This window comes from Spinacia oleracea, chromosome 3 (genome assembly GCF_020520425.1).
Source record: "Spinacia oleracea cultivar Varoflay chromosome 3, BTI_SOV_V1, whole genome shotgun sequence".
Taxonomy (NCBI): domain Eukaryota; kingdom Viridiplantae; phylum Streptophyta; class Magnoliopsida; order Caryophyllales; family Amaranthaceae; genus Spinacia; species Spinacia oleracea.
In genome coordinates, this window is record NC_079489.1 from 58375057 (window position 1) to 58382451 (window position 7395).

At 39.0% G+C, this 7395-nt stretch overlaps 1 long non-coding RNA gene across 1 annotated transcript; it reads right to left on the reverse strand.

Annotated features, from left to right (window-relative positions):
- Positions 1 to 4484: 4484 nt before the first annotated feature.
- LOC130469035 (uncharacterized) lies at positions 4485 to 7395 on the reverse strand. The gene is made up of 2 exons (XR_008929411.1): positions 6857 to 7395; positions 4485 to 4657 (listed from the first exon to the last, which is right to left on the reverse strand). It is a non-coding gene; the product is annotated as an uncharacterized lncRNA (long non-coding RNA).

The window sequence follows — 7395 nt, forward strand, 5'->3', positions numbered from 1 at the left end:
AGCTGCCCCTGCGCGCCCATCGTTGTGCCCATCGTTGTGCTGCACGTCGCAGGCCTTGCGCCTTGCTTCGTTGCAGCACTCGCAAGCCAAGGCACAACCTTGCTTGCCCTTTCCTCGCCCAGCGCGCACGAGGCACACAGCTCGCTTGCTGCTGCCCGTGTCGCTGCAGCTCGGCACTCGTACAGCAGCCCGCATGGCTCGTCGAGCTATACTTCCAACACACATCGTGTTCGTGCCTTTGGTTCGTGCCTACGGACCAACTCAATTAAAAATAAATTTAATTTCACGAACTTGCATTAATATTATTTTTCAAAAAAGTTACGATTTTTATTTTCGAAAAACAATGATTTTTAACGATTTAATAAACTTTAACGACAATCCAATTTCGTGTAATTATTAAATCAAGGCTAACATAATTCAAACTTTTAAGAACGAATCAACTTGAAAATTTTGAACTTTTAAATAATAAAATCAAAACTTTAAATCGTTCTTTAACATTTAAATTTCAGATTTTAATAATTAGGTTTAAGTGCGATTAAAATTAACGAAATCATTCAAAATTTTAATCCAATAATTTTTAAAATTAGCCACTGACCCATGAAATTATATTCCCTTTCCCAATTAACTGAATTATTAAACCAAAATTATTTAAAAAACAATTAGGTTTCTAAATTTAACGAATTGGGGAAAGGCAAAATTAGGGTTTATACTCATCGGAAAAATTTGAAAATTTTACCATAGCTCAAGAATATATCCAGCAACATTGTGTCAAAACTTCAAAAAATTCCGAGTAGTTTTGGTCGACCTTTTAGTTGATTTGCTGTCTGACACTTTTAATTTTTTTAAAAAAATTAACAAAAACGCCCACAAAACGACATTTCGAGGCCTGTTTTTGCGATTTCGTTCTCATGAGTTGATCTCAGAAAATCGTTTTCAATCAGATTAGGGTTTGAATAATCGAAAAAGCGAATCTTTTTGAAATCAGACCTTATTACGCAATTCATCCAAAAATTCATAATAAATCCGAAAAATTCAAAAAAAATTCCAAATTTTCGACAGATGCAAAAACAAATAAATCATGCTAAAACATGGTTTGAATACATAAGGCTCATGATACCACTGTAGGGAAATACAGTTAAACATAATAACATGTGCGGAAACAGTCCCCAAAGCCAGGAACCGTGTATAAAGCATAGATTAAGCATACTTACGTTTGAAGCGTGTTTTCCATAAATCTGTCAACAAACACGAACTTAGAACTCCACTTGCCGTTCCTCTACTTGGTTCACCGACACGATCAGACCCGTCTTGATTATCGTAGCTTAGACAATCGATCAACATACTTTGCTTTTGGGAAGAACTCACTTTGGAGGCACAGAGAGAATTAGGGTTCTCTGTGACTCTAGGGTTTGAGTATGACTTGAATTGTGTAGTTGGAAAAAGGGTTAGAAGGTTATTAACATAACCTTACTAACCGACCAAGCCACAAGGGGCAAGGCCGGCCAGCAAGCCCGCGCACACGAGCACAGCGCGTTAGGCCGTGGGCCTCGCTGCTATTGCTGTGTCGCTGCTTCGGCCCGCGCGCACACACGCACAGCTCGCTCGGCCATGGGCCAGCGCTTCCGTGTTGTTGCGGCCTTGCTTGCGTGCCCAGCGCCCATGGGCCTTGAGTGCTTCGCGCACTCGGCTCGTGGGCTGCTCCTCGTAGTCGCGACTTAATATCGTTCCGGATATTATTTATCGTTTCGTATACGACGAATCACCGTCCTACGGTACGATTTATTCGTGTCGCCCAGCTTAAGAATATTCGCGATAGGATATACGATTCCGATGCAAGGTCGTATCGTATAATACGTTTTCCAACTAATTCCCGAAAAGCTATTAAATGAATTTCCGATTCATTTAATCCGGTGATCTGTTACGTGTCATTGGTGTGACCTTTTAGGTTCAGTCAAGAGTAAGCTGTGAGTTTAATATTCATTAGAACTCACTGATCGGAAGCATTGCTCCAGCTAGCTGTTCCGATCACTTGATCTCACTGAATTAATTGTTCGCAATTAATCTAAACCTTGGTATTAGACTTAATGCACCTTGGGTGAAGGACATATTTCCTTCATTGGATTGGTTGTATTTTGTATACTGAATGAGCTTCCTGCTTTGTAGGTGCGTTGGCGCCCTTTTTCAAATGTGCCCATACCCGCCTCGGCTGTCGAAGCCTACTTCCTGTCTGAGCGACGAGGTGTTGATCTAGGGGGTTTATCGCCCCATGTGGTATTTGGGTGAGCTAGTAACTCTCCAACATAGTACTGCACATCGGTTTGTTCCTCTTGACCCTCCGAAGTCCATGATGTTGGGGGTACCGCAGCTATTTGAGCCTACATGGATGTTGTGGAGGCGGGTGGCGAATCCCTGTGTCTCCCATGGGGAAACTTTATAAAAAGGGCTGCTAGCTACAGAGACTTCCTGCCGAGACTTGCTCCGGCAGTTCGTTTCGTGCCACTGGTAAACTTTAAACTTGAATCTTGTATTCTCGTATTCTTGTATTTTTGTATTATGTTTCTTGTATGACTTGAATCTTGTATGTGTGTTTGCAGGTCGAGGAGGTCAACCCGAAGGATGTCCCCTATGCTGCCAGGGTCCTCCGTTATGTGGACTCAGATGGGGAGCAGGCAGAGTTCCTTGTTCCGGTGGCCCCTCCCTCAGAGCGGATGGCGGCCAACGCCCTTCCTGAGCACTATGCAGCTGTGAGTCCTTTTGTATTTCTTGAAATTGTTGTACTCTTTTATATAGAAATTAACTTTGAATTTTGTATGTATGCAGGCGCCTCGGGCAAGAGTACTCCGCTGCGTGGTTATAATTGACTCCCTGAAGAGGCACTGTGTCAAGCTGACAAGGAAGCTCGCTGGTCGAGGCCGAGCTGTGAATTTACTATCTTTGTGCTGCTTGTATTTTGAAATTTGTACATGGATATCTGATACTTGAATTCTGAACTTTGTATAGGAGCTCCGACGGGACCGTAGAGAGTCCGAGGATAGAGCTCCTCAAACTAGTGCTTCGACGGAGCAAACTGGGCGGAACTTGGGTCCGGTCCCTGGCTCTAGTGCTGATACTTTCCTGAGGCGCTCAGATGCTGACAGGTATTCATACTCTTTTGTAGATACGGGTAGTCAGCTGCCTCTGGGACCTCCTATGGGTAGCTATGGTGGTATGGGTGGATCGCCATCTTTGAGTGCCGGCTACATGATGTCGATCATGGCTCAGTGGCAGGAGTATGAGAGGTTGCGCTTCTTCGAGGAGATGGAGATGCGGCCCAGATTTGCTGCGGCCCAATAGTCGTATCAGTTCTTTTCCCGTCAGCAGGAACCTCATAAGTTTCCTAGTACACTTCCTATTTCGAAGCTGGAGCATGCTACCCTGGGGATAGAGTTTGACCGAGATTTAGAGCGATACATGAGCTAAAACAGGGGCAAGGGACCTGCTGAGACCGTGGTTGTAGCTGATGATGATTCGAACTGATCCTGCATGGTAGCGAGATCTAGCTTTTTCTTGGATAGGCTGTTTTGTATGTGGGATTCTTGTACGGATATTTATATTTTTGTACTTGTATGGATATTTGAAGGTTTTTACTTGAATTTTGTACTTGTATGGTTTTGAAATTTGGATTTTGTATTTGTATGGTTAAATTTTGTATGGTTTTGAAATTTTGCAGGTTTTGGACATGTTACTGCATGTTTTTGCATGGTTTGAATTGAACTGGTATGCGTTGCGTGTGCATTATTGAAATTTGTGGCTAAATGTATGCATGCAAAAAAGAAAAAGTTGCCCATTTTTTCGGGTGTATATACCCACTACAAGCACCCACTTTGGCTGAGGTTTTTTGGTTAGAAAAAGCGCAAGTCAAAGTATATTCAACTTTTTCTTATGCATAGGATGACTCGACTTAGGACACCAATCTAGGACTAGAATGCTTAAATTTTGGACAAATAACCCGCAATTGCCCCGGGTGCTGATTTGAATTGCTTGAATTTGCGCGACAACACTAGAGGAAAAAACCTTATAGGTTGCCCTTAAAATAGGCTTATAGGTTGCCAATTGCAAGGGCAACATATGGAGGGGTCACTTTTGTGAAATTATCAAAGGTTGCCCTTAACAAGGGCAACTTATAATCTTATAAGTTGCCCAACTTATAAGTTGCCCTTGTCGCATACAAGGGCAACTTATAAGCTTTACATAAGTTGCTCTTGTTTGAAACAAGGGCAGCTTATAAGCTGCACATAAGTTGCTCTTGTTGCAAACAAGGGCAACTTTTGAGTTTTTTTTTTTTTTTTTTTTTAAAAAATCTGCAATATAATTCCTGATATTTTGCAATATAAAATTCTGCATTATAATTTATAGAATACTGTTTCACCAAACATCATCTTGACATTCCTCAAAAATGATATAAATTTCAAATTTTCAATAATATTTCCGAATTAATTCAAATGTAATTAATTAAATCGATAAATAACAAAATAATGTAAGAGTCACGAATAACTACAAGCCTGCTCTAATTATTACACTGAGGGTAGTTCAAATCGTTGAAGTAAGTAGCCCACTTGTCTCGAACTTCATCCAACTCCTCTTTGGTGAAGGGCCCCTCCCTTGGAGTTGTGAAAACCTTTAAAAGAACAACGTACATGCAAACCAATAAATTAAATTAAGTTTCATATGCGAAAGCAGAAATTATATTGGTCGCGAAAACAACTTTCTGAGTGTACTAAGATTCATTTCAAGTTCTTTATGCACATCTAAGGCTCACTTAGCTCGATATAGATCATATTTGGCCAAAAATGGCATTTTCGATCCCAAATATCAAAAAATGAACCTAAGTACACTTTTTAAATCTTTTCCATGATTTATATGATTAGTGATATGTTTATAAGACTCATTTCAAGTTCGTTATGCACGCTTATGGGTCATTTGGGTCGATATAGGTCATTTATGGCCAAATATGGCATTTTCGATCCCAACTACCAACAAACGAACTATTTCCACATTCTAACCCTTTTTCATGATTCATATGATTAGTTATATGTTTATGAAACTCATTTGAAGTTCGTTATGCAAGCCTAAGGGTCATTTGGGTCGATATAGGCCATTTATGGCAAAAAAATGTCATTTTCGAAACCAACTACCAACAAACAAACCTATTTCCACATTCTAACCCTTTTTCATGATTCATATGATTAGTTATATGATTATAAGACTTATTTCATGTTCTTTATGCACGCCTATGGGTCATTTGGGTCAATATAGGTCATTTATGGCTAAAAATGGCATTTTCGAACCCAACTACCAACAAACGAACCTATTTCCATATTCTAAACATTTTTCATCATTTATATGATTAGTCATATGTTTATAAGACTCATTTTAAGTTCGTTATGCACACCTAAGGGTCATTTGGGTCGATATAGGTCATTTATGGCAAAAAATGGCATTTTCGATACCAACTACCAACAAACGAACTTATATCCACATTCTAAACCTTTTTCATGATTTATATGATTAGTTATATGATTATAAGACTCATTTCAAGTTCATTATGCACGCCTAAGGGTCATTTAGGTCGATATAGGTCATTTATGGCAAAAAATGGCATTTTCAATCCCAATTACCAACAAACGAACCTATTTCCATATTCTAAACGTTTTCATGATTCATATGATTAGTCATATGATTATAAGACTCATTTCTTGTTCGTTATCCACGCCTATGGGTCATTTGGGTCGATATAGGTCATTTATGGCCCAAAATGGCATTTTCAATCCCAACTACCAACAAACTAACCTATTTCCATATTCTAAACGTTTTTCATGATTCATATGATTATTTATATGTTTATTAAACTCATTTCAAGTTCGTTATGCACGCCTATGGGTAATTTGGGTCGATATAGGTCATTTATAGCCCAAAATGGCATTTTCGATCCCAACTACCAACAAATGAACCTAATGACACTTTCTAAATCTTTTTATGTTTCATATGCTTAGTTAGAGTTTTACTAAGATTCATTTCAAGTTCTTTATGCACACATAAGGCCTATTTGGGACGATATAGGTCATATTTGGCCCAAAATGACATTTTTGACGGTTCATGCCAATTATAGGCGAATAGTTAACATGTATAGTCCCGAGCATATATTCCCGAGCCTTTTCATTAAAAGACAGCAATATTACATCTAATATTTGAACAGATCAGAAACTGATCAGAAACTGATCAGTTCAGCTGCAGATCAGCAACAGCAGATCAGCAGCTGAACTGATCAGTTTCGCATCTGTTCAGTTGCAGATCAGCAGCAGCAGATCAGCTGCTGAACAGATCATAAACTGATCAGTTCAGCTGCAGATCAGCAGCTGAACTGATCAGTTTCTGATCTATTCAGCAGCTGATCTGCTGCTGCTGATTTGCAACTGTGCAGATCAGAAACTGATCTGTTCATCTATGCAGATCAGAAACTGATCTGTTGTGACAGGCCTTTGGTCCATTGTCAAGTTTCTCATTGCGATATTATTTTTGCTCGTTTGCTCATTTTTAGAGCTACAAATGAGTTATTAACATTAGTTGTATCTTGCAACACACATTAACGCATAAAATTCACATGAGAAGCATTCCGATATCAATAATATTCCGATAGCGCAAAGAAAAATGAAGAACATATGAAAATAAACAAGAGAAACCACATAGTTCAGGAAAAAAGAAAAAGTCCCTGAGAACTTTAAATATTTGGAGAAATGAAAATGGGAAAACACATGCTCAAGCATGTCATTGACAACAAAACTATTTTCTGTTCTACAGGGAGGGGAGGATTACTAACCTTTGAACAAAGGCAAGAAGAGTCTGATGCCAGATCACTGGCATAACCCTTGAGTCTTCTACAAATCTCATGAAATGAGCAACCAAAGCATCCAGCACCCGATAAGGCAAAGCATACTTTTTGTCAATAAAAATCTTGATTATATAGCTGCATTGAGGATCCAGATCAAAGTTTATGTTAGACAATTTCTCAAGTCCAATGAATTTCTACATTTTTGTGGGCTGAGGTCACCTTAATCAATGTGTGAGAAGCAAAAGAGGAAATAAGTATAGTTTCATTATAAGGAATTTAGATCCATGACCTTCTTTACATAAATACAAAAATGAAATTCGAGGGTCAAATAAATGCTTGCAGTAGTATTCTGTACATCAACATTATAGTTGGCAGTGATGACATCTGAATGTAGTTAACTTCAGTACAGATACACTTTAAAAAATCCTTTGCATATGTAAGCACAATCCATATGTACAGATACAATTAACTTGACTATCAGTACAGATAAGCCTTTGCATATGTAAGCAATCCATAGAGTGTGATTG